The sequence below is a fragment of the Pseudophryne corroboree genome, chromosome 3 (genome assembly GCF_028390025.1).
Source record: "Pseudophryne corroboree isolate aPseCor3 chromosome 3, aPseCor3.hap2, whole genome shotgun sequence".
Lineage (NCBI taxonomy): Eukaryota > Metazoa > Chordata > Amphibia > Anura > Myobatrachidae > Pseudophryne > Pseudophryne corroboree.
Genome location: NC_086446.1, coordinates 116,586,888 through 116,604,064, shown reverse-complemented (window position 1 = coordinate 116,604,064; position 17,177 = coordinate 116,586,888). Strand labels below are relative to the sequence as shown.

The 17,177-nt window shown below is 41.6% G+C and overlaps 49 non-coding genes and 25 pseudogenes across 49 annotated transcripts; all 74 read left to right on the top strand.

Annotated features, from left to right (window-relative positions):
* The first annotated feature begins 56 nt into the window (after positions 1-56).
* Positions 57-175, top strand: LOC134889207 (5S ribosomal RNA; annotated as a pseudogene).
* A 107-nt stretch (positions 176-282) lies between these two features.
* Positions 283-401, top strand: LOC134892723 (5S ribosomal RNA; annotated as a pseudogene).
* A 107-nt stretch (positions 402-508) lies between these two features.
* LOC134891719 (5S ribosomal RNA) lies at positions 509-627 on the top strand (annotated as a pseudogene).
* Positions 628-734: 107 nt separating this feature from the next.
* Positions 735-853, top strand: LOC135058367 (5S ribosomal RNA). Its single transcript, XR_010244797.1, has one exon. It is a non-coding gene; the product is annotated as a 5S ribosomal RNA (ribosomal RNA).
* Positions 854-960: 107 nt separating this feature from the next.
* Positions 961-1,079, top strand: LOC134901850 (5S ribosomal RNA). The gene has a single exon (XR_010175328.1). It is a non-coding gene; the product is annotated as a 5S ribosomal RNA (ribosomal RNA).
* Positions 1,080-1,186: 107 nt separating this feature from the next.
* LOC134886920 (5S ribosomal RNA) lies at positions 1,187-1,304 on the top strand (annotated as a pseudogene).
* A 107-nt stretch (positions 1,305-1,411) lies between these two features.
* LOC135068313 (5S ribosomal RNA) lies at positions 1,412-1,530 on the top strand. The gene has a single exon (XR_010254517.1). It is a non-coding gene; the product is annotated as a 5S ribosomal RNA (ribosomal RNA).
* Positions 1,531-1,637: 107 nt separating this feature from the next.
* Positions 1,638-1,756, top strand: LOC134887617 (5S ribosomal RNA; annotated as a pseudogene).
* A 107-nt stretch (positions 1,757-1,863) lies between these two features.
* On the top strand, positions 1,864-1,982 carry LOC134889928 (5S ribosomal RNA; annotated as a pseudogene).
* Positions 1,983-2,089: 107 nt separating this feature from the next.
* Positions 2,090-2,208, top strand: LOC134891007 (5S ribosomal RNA; annotated as a pseudogene).
* Positions 2,209-2,315: 107 nt separating this feature from the next.
* Positions 2,316-2,434, top strand: LOC135060857 (5S ribosomal RNA). Its single transcript, XR_010247251.1, has one exon. It is a non-coding gene; the product is annotated as a 5S ribosomal RNA (ribosomal RNA).
* A 107-nt stretch (positions 2,435-2,541) lies between these two features.
* LOC134885294 (5S ribosomal RNA) lies at positions 2,542-2,660 on the top strand. The gene has a single exon (XR_010169412.1). It is a non-coding gene; the product is annotated as a 5S ribosomal RNA (ribosomal RNA).
* Positions 2,661-2,767: 107 nt separating this feature from the next.
* Positions 2,768-2,886, top strand: LOC134900104 (5S ribosomal RNA). The gene has a single exon (XR_010173624.1). It is a non-coding gene; the product is annotated as a 5S ribosomal RNA (ribosomal RNA).
* Positions 2,887-2,993: 107 nt separating this feature from the next.
* On the top strand, positions 2,994-3,112 carry LOC134891560 (5S ribosomal RNA; annotated as a pseudogene).
* A 107-nt stretch (positions 3,113-3,219) lies between these two features.
* LOC135066455 (5S ribosomal RNA) lies at positions 3,220-3,338 on the top strand. The gene has a single exon (XR_010252702.1). It is a non-coding gene; the product is annotated as a 5S ribosomal RNA (ribosomal RNA).
* Positions 3,339-3,445: 107 nt separating this feature from the next.
* On the top strand, positions 3,446-3,564 carry LOC135064366 (5S ribosomal RNA). Its single transcript, XR_010250674.1, has one exon. It is a non-coding gene; the product is annotated as a 5S ribosomal RNA (ribosomal RNA).
* Positions 3,565-3,671: 107 nt separating this feature from the next.
* LOC135070688 (5S ribosomal RNA) lies at positions 3,672-3,790 on the top strand. The gene has a single exon (XR_010256842.1). It is a non-coding gene; the product is annotated as a 5S ribosomal RNA (ribosomal RNA).
* A 107-nt stretch (positions 3,791-3,897) lies between these two features.
* On the top strand, positions 3,898-4,016 carry LOC134892882 (5S ribosomal RNA; annotated as a pseudogene).
* Positions 4,017-4,123: 107 nt separating this feature from the next.
* LOC135070527 (5S ribosomal RNA) lies at positions 4,124-4,242 on the top strand. The gene has a single exon (XR_010256689.1). It is a non-coding gene; the product is annotated as a 5S ribosomal RNA (ribosomal RNA).
* A 107-nt stretch (positions 4,243-4,349) lies between these two features.
* Positions 4,350-4,468, top strand: LOC135060886 (5S ribosomal RNA). Its single transcript, XR_010247280.1, has one exon. It is a non-coding gene; the product is annotated as a 5S ribosomal RNA (ribosomal RNA).
* A 107-nt stretch (positions 4,469-4,575) lies between these two features.
* LOC135060903 (5S ribosomal RNA) lies at positions 4,576-4,694 on the top strand. The gene has a single exon (XR_010247298.1). It is a non-coding gene; the product is annotated as a 5S ribosomal RNA (ribosomal RNA).
* A 107-nt stretch (positions 4,695-4,801) lies between these two features.
* Positions 4,802-4,920, top strand: LOC135059126 (5S ribosomal RNA). Its single transcript, XR_010245542.1, has one exon. It is a non-coding gene; the product is annotated as a 5S ribosomal RNA (ribosomal RNA).
* Positions 4,921-5,027: 107 nt separating this feature from the next.
* LOC135070687 (5S ribosomal RNA) lies at positions 5,028-5,146 on the top strand. Its single transcript, XR_010256841.1, has one exon. It is a non-coding gene; the product is annotated as a 5S ribosomal RNA (ribosomal RNA).
* Positions 5,147-5,253: 107 nt separating this feature from the next.
* On the top strand, positions 5,254-5,372 carry LOC134892881 (5S ribosomal RNA; annotated as a pseudogene).
* Positions 5,373-5,479: 107 nt separating this feature from the next.
* LOC134890995 (5S ribosomal RNA) lies at positions 5,480-5,598 on the top strand (annotated as a pseudogene).
* A 107-nt stretch (positions 5,599-5,705) lies between these two features.
* On the top strand, positions 5,706-5,824 carry LOC134900103 (5S ribosomal RNA). The gene has a single exon (XR_010173623.1). It is a non-coding gene; the product is annotated as a 5S ribosomal RNA (ribosomal RNA).
* Positions 5,825-5,931: 107 nt separating this feature from the next.
* Positions 5,932-6,050, top strand: LOC135060902 (5S ribosomal RNA). Its single transcript, XR_010247297.1, has one exon. It is a non-coding gene; the product is annotated as a 5S ribosomal RNA (ribosomal RNA).
* Positions 6,051-6,157: 107 nt separating this feature from the next.
* LOC135067585 (5S ribosomal RNA) lies at positions 6,158-6,276 on the top strand. The gene has a single exon (XR_010253797.1). It is a non-coding gene; the product is annotated as a 5S ribosomal RNA (ribosomal RNA).
* A 107-nt stretch (positions 6,277-6,383) lies between these two features.
* On the top strand, positions 6,384-6,502 carry LOC135069179 (5S ribosomal RNA). Its single transcript, XR_010255368.1, has one exon. It is a non-coding gene; the product is annotated as a 5S ribosomal RNA (ribosomal RNA).
* A 107-nt stretch (positions 6,503-6,609) lies between these two features.
* LOC134901710 (5S ribosomal RNA) lies at positions 6,610-6,728 on the top strand. The gene has a single exon (XR_010175193.1). It is a non-coding gene; the product is annotated as a 5S ribosomal RNA (ribosomal RNA).
* A 107-nt stretch (positions 6,729-6,835) lies between these two features.
* LOC135068401 (5S ribosomal RNA) lies at positions 6,836-6,954 on the top strand. The gene has a single exon (XR_010254604.1). It is a non-coding gene; the product is annotated as a 5S ribosomal RNA (ribosomal RNA).
* Positions 6,955-7,061: 107 nt separating this feature from the next.
* Positions 7,062-7,180, top strand: LOC134885156 (5S ribosomal RNA). Its single transcript, XR_010169279.1, has one exon. It is a non-coding gene; the product is annotated as a 5S ribosomal RNA (ribosomal RNA).
* A 107-nt stretch (positions 7,181-7,287) lies between these two features.
* On the top strand, positions 7,288-7,406 carry LOC134887927 (5S ribosomal RNA; annotated as a pseudogene).
* A 107-nt stretch (positions 7,407-7,513) lies between these two features.
* Positions 7,514-7,632, top strand: LOC135070261 (5S ribosomal RNA). The gene has a single exon (XR_010256432.1). It is a non-coding gene; the product is annotated as a 5S ribosomal RNA (ribosomal RNA).
* Positions 7,633-7,739: 107 nt separating this feature from the next.
* On the top strand, positions 7,740-7,858 carry LOC134894813 (5S ribosomal RNA; annotated as a pseudogene).
* Positions 7,859-7,965: 107 nt separating this feature from the next.
* LOC135064364 (5S ribosomal RNA) lies at positions 7,966-8,084 on the top strand. The gene has a single exon (XR_010250672.1). It is a non-coding gene; the product is annotated as a 5S ribosomal RNA (ribosomal RNA).
* Positions 8,085-8,191: 107 nt separating this feature from the next.
* LOC134893104 (5S ribosomal RNA) lies at positions 8,192-8,310 on the top strand (annotated as a pseudogene).
* Positions 8,311-8,417: 107 nt separating this feature from the next.
* LOC134893103 (5S ribosomal RNA) lies at positions 8,418-8,536 on the top strand (annotated as a pseudogene).
* Positions 8,537-8,643: 107 nt separating this feature from the next.
* On the top strand, positions 8,644-8,762 carry LOC134885661 (5S ribosomal RNA). The gene has a single exon (XR_010169771.1). It is a non-coding gene; the product is annotated as a 5S ribosomal RNA (ribosomal RNA).
* A 107-nt stretch (positions 8,763-8,869) lies between these two features.
* Positions 8,870-8,988, top strand: LOC134900102 (5S ribosomal RNA). The gene has a single exon (XR_010173622.1). It is a non-coding gene; the product is annotated as a 5S ribosomal RNA (ribosomal RNA).
* A 107-nt stretch (positions 8,989-9,095) lies between these two features.
* On the top strand, positions 9,096-9,214 carry LOC134887971 (5S ribosomal RNA; annotated as a pseudogene).
* Positions 9,215-9,528: 314 nt separating this feature from the next.
* On the top strand, positions 9,529-9,647 carry LOC134888536 (5S ribosomal RNA; annotated as a pseudogene).
* A 107-nt stretch (positions 9,648-9,754) lies between these two features.
* LOC134900101 (5S ribosomal RNA) lies at positions 9,755-9,873 on the top strand. Its single transcript, XR_010173621.1, has one exon. It is a non-coding gene; the product is annotated as a 5S ribosomal RNA (ribosomal RNA).
* Positions 9,874-9,980: 107 nt separating this feature from the next.
* LOC134900100 (5S ribosomal RNA) lies at positions 9,981-10,099 on the top strand. Its single transcript, XR_010173620.1, has one exon. It is a non-coding gene; the product is annotated as a 5S ribosomal RNA (ribosomal RNA).
* A 107-nt stretch (positions 10,100-10,206) lies between these two features.
* Positions 10,207-10,325, top strand: LOC135065883 (5S ribosomal RNA). Its single transcript, XR_010252151.1, has one exon. It is a non-coding gene; the product is annotated as a 5S ribosomal RNA (ribosomal RNA).
* A 107-nt stretch (positions 10,326-10,432) lies between these two features.
* LOC134890593 (5S ribosomal RNA) lies at positions 10,433-10,551 on the top strand (annotated as a pseudogene).
* Positions 10,552-10,658: 107 nt separating this feature from the next.
* On the top strand, positions 10,659-10,777 carry LOC135068246 (5S ribosomal RNA). Its single transcript, XR_010254451.1, has one exon. It is a non-coding gene; the product is annotated as a 5S ribosomal RNA (ribosomal RNA).
* Positions 10,778-10,884: 107 nt separating this feature from the next.
* LOC134888964 (5S ribosomal RNA) lies at positions 10,885-11,003 on the top strand. Its single transcript, XR_010171196.1, has one exon. It is a non-coding gene; the product is annotated as a 5S ribosomal RNA (ribosomal RNA).
* Positions 11,004-11,110: 107 nt separating this feature from the next.
* LOC134901561 (5S ribosomal RNA) lies at positions 11,111-11,229 on the top strand. The gene has a single exon (XR_010175048.1). It is a non-coding gene; the product is annotated as a 5S ribosomal RNA (ribosomal RNA).
* A 107-nt stretch (positions 11,230-11,336) lies between these two features.
* On the top strand, positions 11,337-11,455 carry LOC134888849 (5S ribosomal RNA). Its single transcript, XR_010171185.1, has one exon. It is a non-coding gene; the product is annotated as a 5S ribosomal RNA (ribosomal RNA).
* Positions 11,456-11,562: 107 nt separating this feature from the next.
* Positions 11,563-11,681, top strand: LOC134901560 (5S ribosomal RNA). Its single transcript, XR_010175047.1, has one exon. It is a non-coding gene; the product is annotated as a 5S ribosomal RNA (ribosomal RNA).
* A 107-nt stretch (positions 11,682-11,788) lies between these two features.
* LOC134888734 (5S ribosomal RNA) lies at positions 11,789-11,907 on the top strand. Its single transcript, XR_010171173.1, has one exon. It is a non-coding gene; the product is annotated as a 5S ribosomal RNA (ribosomal RNA).
* Positions 11,908-12,014: 107 nt separating this feature from the next.
* On the top strand, positions 12,015-12,133 carry LOC134893102 (5S ribosomal RNA; annotated as a pseudogene).
* Positions 12,134-12,240: 107 nt separating this feature from the next.
* On the top strand, positions 12,241-12,359 carry LOC134893100 (5S ribosomal RNA; annotated as a pseudogene).
* Positions 12,360-12,466: 107 nt separating this feature from the next.
* LOC134885659 (5S ribosomal RNA) lies at positions 12,467-12,585 on the top strand. Its single transcript, XR_010169769.1, has one exon. It is a non-coding gene; the product is annotated as a 5S ribosomal RNA (ribosomal RNA).
* Positions 12,586-12,692: 107 nt separating this feature from the next.
* Positions 12,693-12,811, top strand: LOC134900099 (5S ribosomal RNA). Its single transcript, XR_010173619.1, has one exon. It is a non-coding gene; the product is annotated as a 5S ribosomal RNA (ribosomal RNA).
* A 107-nt stretch (positions 12,812-12,918) lies between these two features.
* On the top strand, positions 12,919-13,037 carry LOC134887970 (5S ribosomal RNA; annotated as a pseudogene).
* Positions 13,038-13,351: 314 nt separating this feature from the next.
* LOC134888535 (5S ribosomal RNA) lies at positions 13,352-13,470 on the top strand (annotated as a pseudogene).
* Positions 13,471-13,577: 107 nt separating this feature from the next.
* On the top strand, positions 13,578-13,696 carry LOC134900098 (5S ribosomal RNA). Its single transcript, XR_010173618.1, has one exon. It is a non-coding gene; the product is annotated as a 5S ribosomal RNA (ribosomal RNA).
* A 107-nt stretch (positions 13,697-13,803) lies between these two features.
* On the top strand, positions 13,804-13,922 carry LOC134900097 (5S ribosomal RNA). The gene has a single exon (XR_010173617.1). It is a non-coding gene; the product is annotated as a 5S ribosomal RNA (ribosomal RNA).
* Positions 13,923-14,029: 107 nt separating this feature from the next.
* LOC135065882 (5S ribosomal RNA) lies at positions 14,030-14,148 on the top strand. The gene has a single exon (XR_010252150.1). It is a non-coding gene; the product is annotated as a 5S ribosomal RNA (ribosomal RNA).
* Positions 14,149-14,255: 107 nt separating this feature from the next.
* On the top strand, positions 14,256-14,374 carry LOC134890592 (5S ribosomal RNA; annotated as a pseudogene).
* Positions 14,375-14,481: 107 nt separating this feature from the next.
* Positions 14,482-14,600, top strand: LOC135068245 (5S ribosomal RNA). Its single transcript, XR_010254450.1, has one exon. It is a non-coding gene; the product is annotated as a 5S ribosomal RNA (ribosomal RNA).
* Positions 14,601-14,707: 107 nt separating this feature from the next.
* Positions 14,708-14,826, top strand: LOC134888620 (5S ribosomal RNA). Its single transcript, XR_010171162.1, has one exon. It is a non-coding gene; the product is annotated as a 5S ribosomal RNA (ribosomal RNA).
* Positions 14,827-14,933: 107 nt separating this feature from the next.
* Positions 14,934-15,052, top strand: LOC134901559 (5S ribosomal RNA). The gene has a single exon (XR_010175046.1). It is a non-coding gene; the product is annotated as a 5S ribosomal RNA (ribosomal RNA).
* A 107-nt stretch (positions 15,053-15,159) lies between these two features.
* Positions 15,160-15,278, top strand: LOC134888505 (5S ribosomal RNA). The gene has a single exon (XR_010171151.1). It is a non-coding gene; the product is annotated as a 5S ribosomal RNA (ribosomal RNA).
* A 107-nt stretch (positions 15,279-15,385) lies between these two features.
* Positions 15,386-15,504, top strand: LOC134901558 (5S ribosomal RNA). The gene has a single exon (XR_010175045.1). It is a non-coding gene; the product is annotated as a 5S ribosomal RNA (ribosomal RNA).
* A 107-nt stretch (positions 15,505-15,611) lies between these two features.
* Positions 15,612-15,730, top strand: LOC134888388 (5S ribosomal RNA). The gene has a single exon (XR_010171136.1). It is a non-coding gene; the product is annotated as a 5S ribosomal RNA (ribosomal RNA).
* Positions 15,731-15,837: 107 nt separating this feature from the next.
* Positions 15,838-15,956, top strand: LOC135065491 (5S ribosomal RNA). The gene has a single exon (XR_010251771.1). It is a non-coding gene; the product is annotated as a 5S ribosomal RNA (ribosomal RNA).
* Positions 15,957-16,063: 107 nt separating this feature from the next.
* Positions 16,064-16,183, top strand: LOC134895267 (5S ribosomal RNA; annotated as a pseudogene).
* Positions 16,184-16,290: 107 nt separating this feature from the next.
* Positions 16,291-16,409, top strand: LOC134888052 (5S ribosomal RNA; annotated as a pseudogene).
* A 107-nt stretch (positions 16,410-16,516) lies between these two features.
* Positions 16,517-16,635, top strand: LOC135061561 (5S ribosomal RNA). The gene has a single exon (XR_010247939.1). It is a non-coding gene; the product is annotated as a 5S ribosomal RNA (ribosomal RNA).
* A 107-nt stretch (positions 16,636-16,742) lies between these two features.
* LOC135066377 (5S ribosomal RNA) lies at positions 16,743-16,861 on the top strand. The gene has a single exon (XR_010252624.1). It is a non-coding gene; the product is annotated as a 5S ribosomal RNA (ribosomal RNA).
* Positions 16,862-16,968: 107 nt separating this feature from the next.
* LOC135066375 (5S ribosomal RNA) lies at positions 16,969-17,087 on the top strand. The gene has a single exon (XR_010252622.1). It is a non-coding gene; the product is annotated as a 5S ribosomal RNA (ribosomal RNA).
* The last annotated feature ends 90 nt before the right edge of the window (positions 17,088-17,177 follow it).

Genomic DNA, 17,177 nt, shown 5'->3' with positions numbered 1-17,177 from the left:
TCATTTATTAACCAGTAGTTAGAAGTAGAAAAGTTCTAACAGAAACCACAAAGCTCATTTACATCCACACCACACTGGATACGCCCAATCTCATTTAATCTTGGAAGCTAAGCAGTGTTGGGCCTTATTAGTACTTGGATGGGAGACCACTTGGGAATACAAGGTGCTGTAGATATTTTTATACTGCCAACACCGTTCTGTTGATGCATTCCATTTTCAAACGTATTCATTTATGAACCAGTAGTTAGAAGTAGAAAAGTTCTAACAGAAACCACAAAGCTCATCTACAGCCACACCACACTGGATACGCCAAATCTCATCTGATCTTGGAAGCTAAGCAGTGTTGGGCCTGGTTAGTATTTGGATGGGAGACAACCTGGGAATACAAGGTGCTGTAGATATTTTTATACTGCCAACACCGTTCTGTTGATGCATTCCATTTTCAAATGTATTCATTTATGAACCAGTAGTTAGAAGTAGAAAAGTTCTAACAGAAACCACAAAGCTCATCTACAGCCACACCACACTGGATACGCCCAATCTCATCTGATCTTGGAAGCTAAGCAGTGTTGTGCCTGGTTAGTACTTGGATGGGAAACCACCTGGTAATACAAGGTGCTGTAGATATTTTTATACTGCCAACACCATTCTGTTGATGCATTCCATTTTCAAACGTATTCATTTATGAACCAGTACTTAGAAGTAGAAAAGTTCTAACAGAAACCACAAAGCTCATCTACAGCCACACCACACTGGATACGCCCAATCTCATCTGATCTTGGAAGCTAAGCAGTGTTGGGCCTGGTTAGTACTTGAATGGGAGACCACCTGGGAATACAAGGTGCTGTAGATATTTTTATACTACCAACACCGTTCTGTTGATGCATTCCATTTTCAAACGTATTCATTTATGAACCAGTAGTTAGAAGTAGAAAAGTTCTAACAGAAACCACAAAGCTCATCTACAGCCACACCACACTGGATACGCCCAATCTCATCTGATCTTGGAAGCTAAGCAGTGTTGGGCCTGATTAGTACTTGGATGGGAGACCACTTGGGAATACAAGGTGCTGTAGATATTTTTATACTGCCAACACCGTTCTGTTGATGCATTCCATTTTCAAACGTATTCATTTATGAACCAGTACTTAGAAGTAGAAAAGTTCTAACAGAAACCACAAAGCTCATCTACAGCCACACCACACTGGATACGCCCAATCTCATCTGATCTTGGAAGCTAAGCAGTGTTGGGCTGGTTAGTACTTGGATGGGAATCCACCTGGGAATACAAGGTGCTGTAGATATTTTTATACTGCCAACACCGTTCTGTTGATGCATTCCATTTTCAAACATATTCATTTATGAACCAGTAGTTAGAAGTAGAAAAGTTCTAACAGAAACCACAAAGCTCATCTACAGCCACGCCACACTGGATACGCCCAATCTCATCTGATCTTGGAAGCTAAGCAGTGTTGGGCCTGGTTAGTACTTGGATGGGAAACCACCTGGGAATGCAAGGTGCTGTAGATATTTTTATACTGCCAACACCGTTCTGTTGATGCATTCCATTTTCAAACGTATTCATTTATGAACCAGTAGTTAGAAGTAGAAAAGTTCTAACAGAAACCACACAGCTCATCTACAGCCACACCACACTGGATACGCCCAATCTCATCTGATCTTGGAAGCTAAGCAGTGTTGAGCCTGGTTAGTACTTGTATGGGAAACCACCTGGGAATACAAGGTGCTGTAGATATTTTTATACTGCCAACACCGTTCTGTTGATGCATTCCATTTTCAAACGTATTCATTTATGAACCAGTAGTTATAAGTAGAAAAGTTCTAACAGAAACCACAAAGCTCATCTACAGCCACACCACACTGGATACGCCCAATTTCATCTGATCTTGGAAGCTAAGCAGTGTTGGGCCTGGTTAATACTTGGATGGGAGACCACCTGGGAATACAAGGTGATGTAGATATTTTTATACTGCCAACACCGTTCTGTTGATGCATTCCATTTTCAAACTTATTCATTTATGAACCAGTAGTTAGAAGTAGAAAAGTTCTAACAGAAACCACAAAGCTCATCTACAGCCACATCACACTGGATATGCCCAATGTCATCTGATCTTGGAAGCTAAGCAGTGTTGGGCCTGGTTAGTACTTGGATGGGAGACCACCTGGGAATACAAGGTGCTGTAGATATTTTTATACTGCCAACACCGTTCTGTTGATGCATTCCATTTTAAAACGTATTCATTTATGAACCAGTAGTTAGAAGTAGAAAAGTTCTAACAGAAACCACAAAGTTCATCTACAGCCACACCACACTGGATACACCCAATCTCATCTGATCTTGGAAACTAAGCAGTGTTGGGCCTGGTTAGTACTTGGATGGGAGACCACCTGGGAATACAAGGTGCTGTAGATATTTTTATACTACCAACACCGTTCTGTTGATGCATTCCATTTTCAAACGTATTCATTTATGAACCAGTAGTTAGAAGTAGAAAAGTTCTAACAGAAACCGCAAAGCTCATCTACAGCCACACCACACTGGATACGCCCAATCTCATCTGATCTTGGAAGCTAAGCAGTGTTGGGCATGGTTAGTACTTTTATGGGAGACCACCTGGGAATACAAGGTGCTGTAGATATTTTTATACTGCCAACACCGTTCTGTTGATGCATTCCGTTTTCAAATGTATTCATTTATGAACCAGTAGTTAGAAGTAGAAAAGTTCAAACAGAAACCACAAAGCTCATCTACAGCCACACCACACTGGATACGCCCAATCTCATCTGATCTTGGAAGCTAAGCAGTGTTGGGCCTGGTTAGTACTTGGATGGGAGACCACCTGGGAATACAAGGTGCTGTAGATATTTTTATACTGCCAACACCGTTCTGTTGATGCATTCCATTTTCAAACGTATTCATTTATGAACCAGTAGTTAGAAGTAGAAAAGTTCTAACAGAAACCACAAAGCTCATTTACAACCACACCACACTGGATACGCCCAATCTCATTTAATCTTGGAAGCTAAGCAGTGTTGGGCCTGATTAGTACTTGGATGGGAGACCACTTGGGAATACAAGGTGCTGTAGATATTTTTATACTGCCAACACCATTCTGTTGATGCATTCCATTTTCAAACGTATTCATTTATGAACCAGTAGTTAGAAGTAGAAAAGTTCTAACAGAAACCGTAAAGCTCATCTACAGCCACACCACACTGGATACGCCCAATCTCATCTGATCCTGGAAGCTAAGCAGTGTTGGGCCTGGTTAGTACTTGGATGGGAGACCACCTGGGAATACAAGGTGCTGTAGATATTTTTATACTGCCAACACCGTTCTGTTGATGCATTCCATTTTCAAACGTATTCATTTATGAACCAGTAGTTAGAAGTAGAAAAGTTCTAACAGAAACCACAAAGCTCATCTACAGCCACACCACACTGGATACGCCAAATCTCATCTGATCTTGGAAGCTAAGCAGTGTTGGGCCTGGTTAGTACTTGGATGGGAGACCACCTGGGAATACAAGGTGCTGTAGATATTTTTATACTGCCAAAACCGTTCTGTTGATGCATTCCATTTTCAAACGTATTCATTTATGAACCAGTAGTTAGAAGTAGAAAAGTTCTAACAGAAACCACAAAGCTCATCTACAGCCACACCACACTGGATACGCCCAATCTCATCTTATCTTGGAAGCTAAGCAGTGTTGGGCCTGGTTAGTACTTGGATGGGAGACCACCTGGGAATACAAGGTGCTGTAGATATTTTTATACTGCCAACACCGTTCTGTTGATGCATTCCATTTTCAAACGTATTCATTTATTAACCAGTAGTTAGAAGTAGAAAAGTTCTAACAGAAACCACAAAGCTCATTTACAACCACACCACACTGCATACGCCCAATCTCATTTAATCTTGGAAGCTAAGCAGTGTTGGGCCTGATTAGTACTTGGATGGGAGACCACTTGGGAATACAAGGTGCTGTAGATATTTTTATACTGCCAACACCGTTCTGTTGATGCATTCCATTTTCAAACGTATTCATTTATGAACCAGTAGTTAGAAGTAGAAAAGTTCTAACAGAAACCACAAAGCTCATCTACAGCCACACCACACTGGATACGGCCAATCTCATCTGATCTTGGAAGCTAAGCAGTGTTGGGCCTGATTAGTACTTAGATGGGAGACCACTTGGGAATACAAGGTGCTGTAGATATTTTTATACTGCCAACACCGTTCTGTTGATGCATTCCATTTTCAAACGTATTCATTTATGAACCAGTACTTAGAAGTAGAAAAGTTCTAACAGAAACCACAAAGCTCATCTACAGCCACACCACACTGGATACGCCCAATCTCATCTGATCTTGGAAGCTAAGCAGTGTTGGGCCTGGTTAGTACTTGGATGGGAGACCACCTGGGAATACAAGGTACTGTAGATATTTTTATACTGCCAACACCGTTCTGTTGATGCATTCCATTTTCAAACGTATTCATTTATGATCCTGTAGTTAGAAGTAGAAAAGTTCTAACAGAAATTACAAAGGTCATCTACAGCCACACCACACTGGATACGCCCAATCTCATCTGATCTTGGAAGCTAAGTAGTGTTGGGCCTGGTTAGTACTTGGATGGGAGACCACCTGGGAATACAAGGTGCTGTAGATATTTTTATACTGCCAACACCGTTCTGTTGATGCATTCCATTTTCAAACGTATTCATTTATGAACCAGTAGTTAGAAGTAGAAAAGTTCTAACAGAAACCACAAAGCTCATCTACAGCCACACCACACTGGATATGCCCAATCTCATCTGATCTTGGAAGCTAAGCAGTGTTGGGCCTGGTTAGTACTTGGATGGGAGACCACCTGGGAATACAAGGTGCTGTAGATATTTTTATACTGCCAACACCGTTCTGTTGATGCATTCCATTTTCAAACGTATTCATTTATGAACCAGTAGTTAGAAGTAGAAAAGTTCTAACAGAAACCACAAAGCTCATCTACAGCCACACCACACTGGATACGCCCAATCTCATCTTATCTTGGAAGCTAAGCAGTGTTGGGCCTGGTTAGTACTTGGATGGGAGACCACCTGGGAATACAAGGTGCTGTAGATATTTTTATACTGCCAACACCGTTCTGTTGATGCATTCCATTTTCAAACGTATTCATTTATTAACCAGTAGTTAGAAGTAGAAAAGTTCTAACAGAAACCACAAAGCTCATTTACAACCACACCACACTGCATACGCCCAATCTCATTTAATCTTGGAAGCTAAGCAGTGTTGGGCCTGATTAGTACTTGGATGGGAGACCACTTGGGAATACAAGGTGCTGTAGATATTTTTATACTGCCAACACCGTTCTGTTGATGCATTCCATTTTCAAACGTATTCATTTATGAACCAGTAGTTAGAAGTAGAAAAGTTCTAACAGAAACCACAAAGCTCATCTACAGCCACACCACACTGGATGTGCCAAATCTCATCTGATCTTGGAAGCTAAGCAGTGTTGGGCCTGGTTAGTACTTGGATGGGAGACAACCTGGGAATACAAGGTGCTGTAGATATTTTTATACTGCCAACACCGTTCTGTTGATGCATTCCATTTTCAAACGTATTCATTTATGAACCAGAACTTAGAAGTAGAAAAGTTCTAACAGAAACCACAAAGCTCATCTACAGCCACACCACACTGGATACGCCCAATCTCATCTGATCTTGGAAGCTAAGCAGTGTTGGGCCTGGTTAGTACTTGGATGGGAGACCACCTGGGAATACAAGGTGCTGTAGATATTTTTATACTGCCAACACCGTTCTGTTGATGCATTCCATTTTCAAACGTATTCATTTATGATCCTGTAGTTAGAAGTAGAAAAGTTCTAACAGAAATTACAAAGGTCATCTACAGCCACACCACACTGGATACGCCCAATCTCATCTGATCTTGGAAGCTAAGTAGTGTTGGGCCTGGTTAGTACTTGGATGGGAGACCACCTGGGAATACAAGGTGCTGTAGATATTTTTATACTGCCAACACCGTTCTGTTGATGCATTCCATTTTCAAACGTATTCATTTATGAACCAGTAGTTAGAAGTAGAAAAGTTCTAACAGAAACCACAAAGCTCATCTACAGCCACACCACACTGGATATGCCCAATCTCCTCTGATCTTGGAAGCTAAGCAGTGTTGGGCCTGGTTAGTACTTGGATGGGAGACCACCTGGGAATACAAGGTGCTGTAGATATTTTTATACTGCCAACACCGTTCTGTTGATGCATTCCATTTTCAAACGTATTCATTTATGAACCAGTAGTTAGAAGTAGAAAAGTTCTAACAGAAACCACAAAGCTCATCTACAGCCACTCCACGCTGGATACGCCCAATCTCATCTGATCTTGGAAGCTAAGCAGTGTTGGGCCTGGTTAGTACTTGGATGGGAGACCACCTGGGAATACAAGGTGCTGTAGACATTTTTATACTGCCAACACCGTTCTGTTGATGCATTCCATTTTCAAACGTATTCATTTATGAACCAGTAGTTAGAAGTAGAAAAGTTCTAACAGAAACCACAAAGCTCATCTACAGCCACACCACACTGGATACGCCCAATCTCATCTGATCTTGGAAGCTAAGCAGTGTTGGGCCTGGTTAGTACTTGAATGGGAGACCTCCTGGGAATACAAGGTGCTGTAGATATTTTTATACTACCAACACCGTTCTGTTGATGCATTCCATTTTCAAACGTATTCATTTATGAACCAGTAGTTAGAAGTAGAAAAGTACTTACAGAAACCATAAAGCTCTTCTACAGCCACACCACACTGGATATGCCCAATCTCATCTGATCTTGGAAGCTAAGCAGTGTTGGGCTTGGTTAGTACTTGGATGGGAGACCACCTGGGAATACAAGGTGCTGTAGATATTTTTATACTGCCAACACCATTCTGTTGATGCATTCCATTTTCAAATGTATTCATTTATGAACCAGTAGTTAGAAATAGAAAAGTTCTAACAGAAACCGCAAAGCTCATCTACAGCCACACCACACTGGATACGCCCAATGTCATCTGATCTTGGAAGCTAAGCAGTGTTGGGCCTGGTTAGTACTTGGGTGGGAGACCACCTGGGAATACAAGGTGCTGTAGATATTTTTATACTGCCAACACCGTTCTGTTGATGCATTCCATTTTCAAACGTATTCATTTATGAACCAGTAGTTAGAAGTAGAAAAGTTCTAACAGAAACCACAAAGTTCATCTACAGCCACACCACACTGGATACGCCCAATCTCATCTGATCTTCGAAACTAAGCAGTGTTGGGCCTGGTTAGTACTTGGATGGGAGACCACCTGGGAATACAAGGTGCTGTAGATATTTTTATACTGCCAACACCGTTCTGTTGATGCATTCCATTTTCAAACGTATTCATTTATGAACCAGTAGTTAGAAGTAGAAAAGTTTTAACAGAAACCACAAAGCTCATCTACAGCAACACCACACTGGATACGCCCAATCTCATCTGATCTTGGAAGCTAAGCAGTGTTGGGCCTGGTTAGTACTTGGATGGGAGACCACCTGGGAATACAAGGTTCTGTAGATATTTTTATACTGCCAACACCGTTCTGTTGATGCATTCCATTTTCAAACGTATTCATTTATGAACCAGTAGTTAGAAGTAGAAAAGTTTTAACAGAAACCACATAGCTCATTTACAACCACACCACACTGGATACGCCCAATCTCATTTAATCTTGGAAGCTAAGCAGTGTTGAGCCTGATTAGTACTTGGATGGGAGACCACTTGGGAATACAAGGTGCTGTAGATATTTTTATACTGCCAACACCGTTCTGTTGATGCATTCCATTTTCAAACGTATTCATTTATGAACCAGTAGTTAGAAGTAGAAAAGTTCTAACAGAAACCACAAAGCTCATCTACAGCCACACCACACTGGATACGCCAAATCTCATCTGATCTTGGAAGCTAAGCAGTGTTGGGCCTGGTTAGTACTTGGATGGGAGACCACCTGGGAATACAAGGTGCTGTAGATATTTTTATACTGCCAACACCGTTCTGTTGATGCATTCCATTTTCAAACGTATTCATTTATGAACCAGTAGTTAGAAGTAGAAAAGTTCTAACAGAAACCACAAAGCTCATCTACAGCCACACCACACTGGATACGCCCAATCTCATCTGATCTTGGAAGCTAAGCAGTGTTGTGCCTGGTTAGTACTTGGATGGGAGACCACCTGGTAATAGAAGGTGCTGTAGATATTTTTATACTGCTAACACCGTTCTGTTGATGCATTCCATTTTCAAACGTATTCATTTATGAACCAGTAGTTAGAAGTAGAAAAGTTCTAACAGAAACCACAAAGCTCATCTACAGCCACACCACACTGGATACGCCCAATCTCATCTGATCTTGGAAGCTAAGCAGTGTTGTGCCTGGTTAGTACTTGGATGGGAGACCACCTGGTAATAGAAGGTGCTGTAGATATTTTTATACTGCCAACACCGTTCTGTTGATGCATTCCATTTTCAAACGTATTCATTTATGAACCAGTAGTTAGAAGTAGAAAAGTTCTAACAGAAACCACAAAGCTCATCTACAGCCACACCACACTGGATACGCCCAATCTCATCTGATCTTGGAAGCTAAGCAGCGTTGGTCCTGATTAGTACTTGGATGGGAGACCACTTGGGAATACAAGGTGCTGTAGATATTTTTATACTGCCAACACCGTTTTGTTGATGCATTCCATTTTCAAACGTATTCATTTATGAACCAGTACTTAGAAGTAGAAAAGTTCTAACAGAAACCACAAAGCTCATCTACAGCCACACCACACTGGATACGCCCAATCTCATCTGATCTTGGAAGCTAAGCAGTGTTGGGCCTGGTTAGTACTTGGATGGGAGACCACCTGGGAATACAAGGTGCTGTAGATATTTTTATACTGCCAACACCGTTCTGTTGATGCATTCCATTTTCAAACGTATTCATTTATGAACCAGTAGTTAGAAGTAGAAAAGTTCTAACAGAAACCACAAAGGTCATCTACAGCCACAACACACTGGATACGACCAATCTCATCTGATCTTGGAAGCTAAGCAGTGTTGGGCCTGGTTAGTACTTGGATGGGAGACCACCTGGGAATACAAGGTGCTGTAGATATTTTTATACTGCCAACACCGTTCTGTTGATGCATTCCATTTTCAAACGTATTCATTTATGAACCAGTAGTTAGAAGTAGAAAAGTTCTAACAGAAACCACAAAGCTCATCTACAGCCACACCACATCTGATCTTGGAAGCTAAGCAGTGTTGGGCCTGGTTAGTACTTGGATGGGAGACCACCTGGGAATACAAGGTGCTGTAGACATTTTTATACTGCCAACACCGTTCTGTTGATGCATTCCATTTTCAAACGTATTCATTTATGAACCAGTAGTTAGAAGTAGAAAAGTTCTAACAGAAACCACAAAGCTCATCTACAGCCGCACCACACTGGATATGCCCAAACTCATCTGATCTTGGAAGCTAAGCAGTGTTGGGCCTGGTTAGTACTTGGATGGGAGACCACCTGGGAATACAAGGTGCTGTAGTTATTTTTATACTACCAACACCGTTCTGTTGATGCATTCCATTTTAAAACGTATTCATTTATGAACCAGTAGTTAGAAGTAGAAAAGTTCTAACAGAAACCATAAAGCTCATCTACAGCCACACCACACTGGATACGCCCAATCTCATCTGATCTTGGAAGCTAAGCAGTGTTGGGCCTGGTTAGTACTTGGATGGGAGACCACCTGGGAATACAAGGTGCTGTAGATAATTTTATACTGCCAGCACCGTTCTGTTGATGCATTCCATTTTAAAATGTATTCATTTATGAACCAGTAGTTAGAAGTAGAAATGTTCTAACAGAAACCACAAAGTTCATCTACAGCCACACCACACTGGATACGCCCAATCTCATCTGATCTTGGAAGCTAAGCAGTGTTGGGCCTGGTTAGTACTTGGATGGGAGACCACCTGGGAATACAAGGTGCTGTAGATATTTTTATACTGCCAACACCGTTCTGTTGATGCATTCAATTTTCAAATGTATTCATTTATGAACCAGTAGTTAGAAGTAGAAAAGTTCAAACAGAAACCACAAAGCTCATTTACAGCCACACCACACTGGATATGCCCAATCTCATTTGATCTTGGAAGCTAAGCAGTGTTGGGCCTGGTTAGTACTTGGATGGGAGACCACCTGGGAATACAAGGTGCTGTAGATATTTTTATACTGCCAACACCGTTCTGTTGATGCATTCCATTTTCAAACGTATTCATTTATGAACCAGTAGTTAGAAGTAGAAAAGTTCTAACAGAAACCACAAAGCTCATGTACAGCCACACCACACTAGATACGCCCAATCTCATTTGATCTCGGAAGCTAAGCAGTGTTGGGCCTGGTTAGTACTTGGATGGGAGACCACCTGGGAATACAAGGTGCTGTAGATATTTTTATACTACCTACACCGTTCTGTTGATGCATTCCATTTTCAAACGTATTCATTTATGAACCAGTAGTTAGAAGTAGAAAAGTTCTGACAGAAACCACAAAGGTCATCTACAGCCACACCACACTGGATACGCCCAATCTCATCTGATCTTGGAAGCTAAGCAGTGTTGGGCCTGGTTAGTACTTGGATGTGAGACCACCTGGGAATACAAGGTGCTGTAGATATTTTTATACTGCCAACACCGTTCTGTTGATGCATTCCATTTTCAAACGTATTCATTTATGAACCTGTAGTTAGAAGTAGAAAAGTTCTAACAGAAACCACGCAGCTCATCTACAGCCATACCACATTGGATGCGCCCAATCTCATCTGATCTTGGAAGCTAAGCAGTGTTGGGCCTGGTTAGTACTTGGATGGGAGACCACCTGGGAATACAAGGTGCTGTAGATATTTTTATACTGCCAACACCGTTCTGTTGATGCATTCCATTTTCAAACGTATTCATTTATGAACCAGTACTTAGAAGTAGAAAAGTTCTAACAGAAACCACAAAATTCATCTACAGCCACACCACACTGGATACGCCCAATCACATCTGATCTTGGAAGCTAAGCAGTGTTGGGCCTGGTTAGTACTTGGATGGGAGACCACCTGGGAATACAAGGTGCTGTAGATATTTTTATACTGCCAACACCGTTCTGTTGATGCATTCCATTTTCAAACGTATTCATTTATGAACCTGTAGTTAGAAGTAGAAAAGTTCTAACAGAAACCACGCAGCTCATCTACAGCCATACCACATTGGATGCGCCCAATCTCATCTGATCTTGGAAGCTAAGCAGTGTTGGGCCTGGTTAGTACTTGGATGGGAGACCACCTGGGAATACAAGGTGCTGTAGATATTTTTATACTGCCAACACCGTTCTGTTGATGCATTCCATTTTCAAACGTATTCATTTATGAACCAGTACTTAGAAGTAGAAAAGTTCTAACAGAAACCACAAAATTCATCTACAGCCACACCACACTGGATACGCCCAATCACATCTGATCTTGGAAGCTAAGCAGTGTTGGGCCTGGTTAGTACTTGGATGGGAGACCACCTGGGAATACAAGGTGCTGTAGATATTTTTATACTGCCAACACCGTTCTGTTGATGCATTCCATTTTCAAACGTATTCATTTATGAACCTGTAGTTAGAAGTAGAAAAGTTCTAACAGAAACCACGCAGCTCATCTACAGCCATACCACATTGGATGCGCCCAATCTCATCTGATCTTGGAAGCTAAGCAGTGTTGGGCCTGGTTAGTACTTGGATGGGAGACCACCTGGGAATACAAGGTGCTGTAGATATTTTTATACTGCCAACACCGTTCTGTTGATGCATTCCATTTTCAAACGTATTCATTTATGAACCAGTAGTTAGAAGTAGAAAAGTTCTAACAGAAACCACAAAGCTCATCTACAGCCACACCACACTGGATACGCCCAATCTCATCTGATCTTGGAAGCTAAGCAGTGTTGTGCCTGGTTAGTACTTGGATGGGAGACCACCTGGTAATAGAAGGTGCTGTAGATATTTTTATACTGCTAACACCGTTCTGTTGATGCATTCCATTTTCAAACGTATTCATTTATGAACCAGTAGTTAGAAGTAGAAAAGTTCTAACAGAAACCACAAAGCTCATCTACAGCCACACCACACTGGATACGCCCAATCTCATCTGATCTTGGAAGCTAAGCAGTGTTGTGCCTGGTTAGTACTTGGATGGGAGACCACCTGGTAATAGAAGGTGCTGTAGATATTTTTATACTGCCAACACCGTTCTGTTGATGCATTCCATTTTCAAACGTATTCATTTATGAACCAGTAGTTAGAAGTAGAAAAGTTCTAACAGAAACCACAAAGCTCATCTACAGCCACACCACACTGGATACGCCCAATCTCATCTGATCTTGGAAGCTAAGCAGCGTTGGTCCTGATTAGTACTTGGATGGGAGACCACTTGGGAATACAAGGTGCTGTAGATATTTTTATACTGCCAACACCGTTTTGTTGATGCATTCCATTTTCAAACGTATTCATTTATGAACCAGTACTTAGAAGTAGAAAAGTTCTAACAGAAACCACAAAGCTCATCTACAGCCACACCACACTGGATACGCCCAATCTCATCTGATCTTGGAAGCTAAGCAGTGTTGGGCCTGGTTAGTACTTGGATGGGAGACCACCTGGGAATACAAGGTGCTGTAGATATTTTTATACTGCCAACACCGTTCTGTTGATGCATTCCATTTTCAAACGTATTCATTTATGAACCAGTAGTTAGAAGTAGAAAAGTTCTAACAGAAACCACAAAGGTCATCTACAGCCACAACACACTGGATACGACCAATCTCATCTGATCTTGGAAGCTAAGCAGTGTTGGGCCTGGTTAGTACTTGGATGGGAGACCACCTGGGAATACAAGGTGCTGTAGATATTTTTATACTGCCAACACCGTTCTGTTGATGCATTCCATTTTCAAACGTATTCATTTATGAACCAGTAGTTAGAAGTAGAAAAGTTCTAACAGAAACCACAAAGCTCATCTACAGCCACACCACATCTGATCTTGGAAGCTAAGCAGTGTTGGGCCTGGTTAGTACTTGGATGGGAGACCACCTGGGAATACAAGGTGCTGTAGACATTTTTATACTGCCAACACCGTTCTGTTGATGCATTCCATTTTCAAACGTATTCATTTATGAACCAGTAGTTAGAAGTAGAAAAGTTCTAACAGAAACCACAAAGCTCATCTACAGCCGCACCACACTGGATATGCCCAAACTCATCTGATCTTGGAAGCTAAGCAGTGTTGGGCCTGGTTAGTACTTGGATGGGAGACCACCTGGGAATACAAGGTGCTGTAGTTATTTTTATACTACCAACACCGTTCTGTTGATGCATTCCATTTTAAAACGTATTCATTTATGAACCAGTAGTTAGAAGTAGAAAAGTTCTAACAGAAACCATAAAGCTCATCTACAGCCACACCACACTGGATACGCCCAATCTCATCTGATCTTGGAAGCTAAGCAGTGTTGGGCCTGGTTAGTACTTGGATGGGAGACCACCTGGGAATACAAGGTGCTGTAGATAATTTTATACTGCCAGCACCGTTCTGTTGATGCATTCCATTTTAAAATGTATTCATTTATGAACCAGTAGTTAGAAGTAGAAATGTTCTAACAGAAACCACAAAGTTCATCTACAGCCACACCACACTGGATACGCCCAATCTCATCTGATCTTGGAAGCTAAGCAGTGTTGGGCCTGGTTAGTACTTGGATGGGAGACCACCTGGGAATACAAGGTGCTGTAGATATTTTTATACTGCCAACACCGTTCTGTTGATGCATTCAATTTTCAAATGTATTCATTTATGAACCAGTAGTTAGAAGTAGAAAAGTTCAAACAGAAACCACAAAGCTCATTTACAGCCACACCACACTGGATATGCCCAATCTCATTTGATCTTGGAAGCTAAGCAGTGTTGGGCCTGGTTAGTACTTGGATGGGAGACCACCTGGGAATACAAGGTGCTGTAGATATTTTTATACTGCCAACACCGTTCTGTTGATGCATTCCATTTTCAAACGTATTCATTTATGAACCAGTAGTTAGAAGTAGAAAAGTTCTAACAGAAACCACAAAGCTCATGTACAGCCACACCACACTAGATACGCCCAATCTCATTTGATCTCGGAAGCTAAGCAGTGTTGGGCCTGGTTAGTACTTGGATGGGAGACCACCTGGGAATACAAGGTGCTGTAGATATTTTTATACTACCTACACCGTTCTGTTGATGCATTCCATTTTCAAACGTATTCATTTATGAACCAGTAGTTAGAAGTAGAAAAGTTCTGACAGAAACCACAAAGGTCATCTACAGCCACACCACACTGGATACGCCCAATCTCATCTGATCTTGGAAGCTAAGCAGTGTTGGGCCTGGTTAGTACTTGGATGTGAGACCACCTGGGAATACAAGGTGCTGTAGATATTTTTATACTGCCAACACCGTTCTGTTGATGCATTCCATTTTCAAACGTATTCATTTATGAACCTGTAGTTAGAAGTAGAAAAGTTCTAACAGAAACCACGCAGCTCATCTACAGCCATACCACATTGGATGCGCCCAATCTCATCTGATCTTGGAAGCTAAGCAGTGTTGGGCCTGGTTAGTACTTGGATGGGAGACCACCTGGGAATACAAGGTGCTGTAGATATTTTTATACTGCCAACACCGTTCTGTTGATGCATTCCATTTTCAAACGTATTCATTTATGAACCAGTACTTAGAAGTAGAAAAGTTCTAACAGAAACCACAAAATTCATCTACAGCCACACCACACTGGATACGCCCAATCACATCTGATCTTGGAAGCTAAGCAGTGTTGGGCCTGGTTAGTACTTGGATGGGAGACCACCTGGGAATACAAGGTGCTGTAGATATTTTTATACTGCCAACACCGTTCTGTTGATGCATTCCATTTTCAAACGTATTCATTTATGAACCTGTAGTTAGAAGTAGAAAAGTTCTAACAGAAACCACGCAGCTCATCTACAGCCATACCACATTGGATGCGCCCAATCTCATCTGATCTTGGAAGCTAAGCAGTGTTGGGCCTGGTTAGTACTTGGATGGGAGACCACCTGGGAATACAAGGTGCTGTAGATATTTTTATACTGCCAACACCGTTCTGTTGATGCATTCCATTTTCAAACGTATTCATTTATGAACCAGTACTTAGAAGTAGAAAAGTTCTAACAGAAACCACAAAATTCATCTACAGCCACACCACACTGGATACGCCCAATCACATCTGATCTTGGAAGCTAAGCAGTGTTGGGCCTGGTTAGTACTTGGATGGGAGACCACCTGGGAATACAAGGTGCTGTAGATATTTTTATACTGCCAACACCGTTCTGTTGATGCATTCCATTTTCAAACGTATTCATTTATGAACCTGTAGTTAGAAGTAGAAAAGTTCTAACAGAAACCACGCAGCTCATCTACAGCCATACCACATTGGATGCGCCCAATCTCATCTGATCTTGGAAGCTAAGCAGTGTTGGGCCTGGTTAGTACTTGGATGGGAGACCACCTGGGAATACAAGGTGCTGTAGATATTTTTATACTGCCAACACCGTTCTGTTGATGCATTCCATTTTCAAACGTATTCATTTATGAACCAGTACTTAGAAGTAGAAAAGTTCTAACAGAAACCACAAAATTCATCTACAGCCACACCACACTGGATACGCCCAATCACATCTGATCTTGGAAGCTAAGCAGTGTTGGGCCTGGTTAGTACTTGGATGGGAGACCACCTGGGAATACAAGGTGCTGTAAATATTTTTATACTGCCAACACCGTTCTGTTGATGCATTCCATTTTCAAACGTATTCATTTATGAACCAGTAGTTAGTAGTAGAAAAGTTCTAACAGAAACCACAAAGATCATCTACATCCATAGCCACACTGGATACGCCCAATCTCATCTGATCTTGGAAGCTAAGCAGTGTTGTGCCTGGTTAGGACTTGGATGGGAGACCACCTGGGAATGCAAGGTGCTGTAGATATTTTTATACTGCCAACACCGTTCTGTTGATGCATTCCATTTTCAAACGTATTCATTTATGAACCAGTAGTTAGAAGTAGAAAAGTTCTAACAGAAACCACAGAGCTCATCTACAGCCACACCACACTGGATATGTCCAATCTCATCTGATCTTAGAAGCTAAGCAGTGTTGGGCCTGGTTAGTACTTGGATGGGAGACCACCTGGGAATACAAGGTGCTGTAGATATTTTTATACTGCCAACACCGTTCTGTTGATGCATTCCATTTTCAAACGTATTCATTTATGAACCAGTAGTTAGAAGTAGAAAAGTTCTAACAGAAACCACAGAGCTCATCTACAGCCACACCACACTGGATACGCCCAATCTCATCTGATCTTGGAAGCTAAGCAGTGTTGGGCCTGGTTAGTACTTGGATGGGAGATCACCTGGGAATACAAGGTGCTGTAGATATTTTTATACTGCCAACACCGTTCTGTTGATGCATTCCATTTTCAAACGTATTCATTTATGAACCAGTAGTTAGAAGTAGAAAAGTTCTAACAGAAACCACAAAGCTCATCTACAGCCACACCACACTGGATACGCCCAATCTCATCTGATCTTGGAAGCTATGCAGTGTTGGGCCTGGTTAGTACTTGGATGGGAGACCACCTGGGAATACAAGGTGCTGTAGATATTTTTATACTGCCAACACCGTTCTGTTGATGCATTCCATTTTCAAACGTATTCATTTATGAACCAGTACTTAGAAGTAGAAAAGTTCTAACAGAAACCACAAAGCTCATCTACAGCCACACCACACTGGATACGCCCAATCTCATCTGATCTTGGAAGCTATGCAGTGTTGGGCCTGGTTAGTACTTGGATGGGAGACCACCTGGGAATACAAGGTGCTGTAGATATTTTTATACTGCCAACACCGTTCTGTTGATGCATTCCATTTTCAAACGTATTAATTTATGAACCAGTACTTAGAAGTAGAAAAGTTCTAA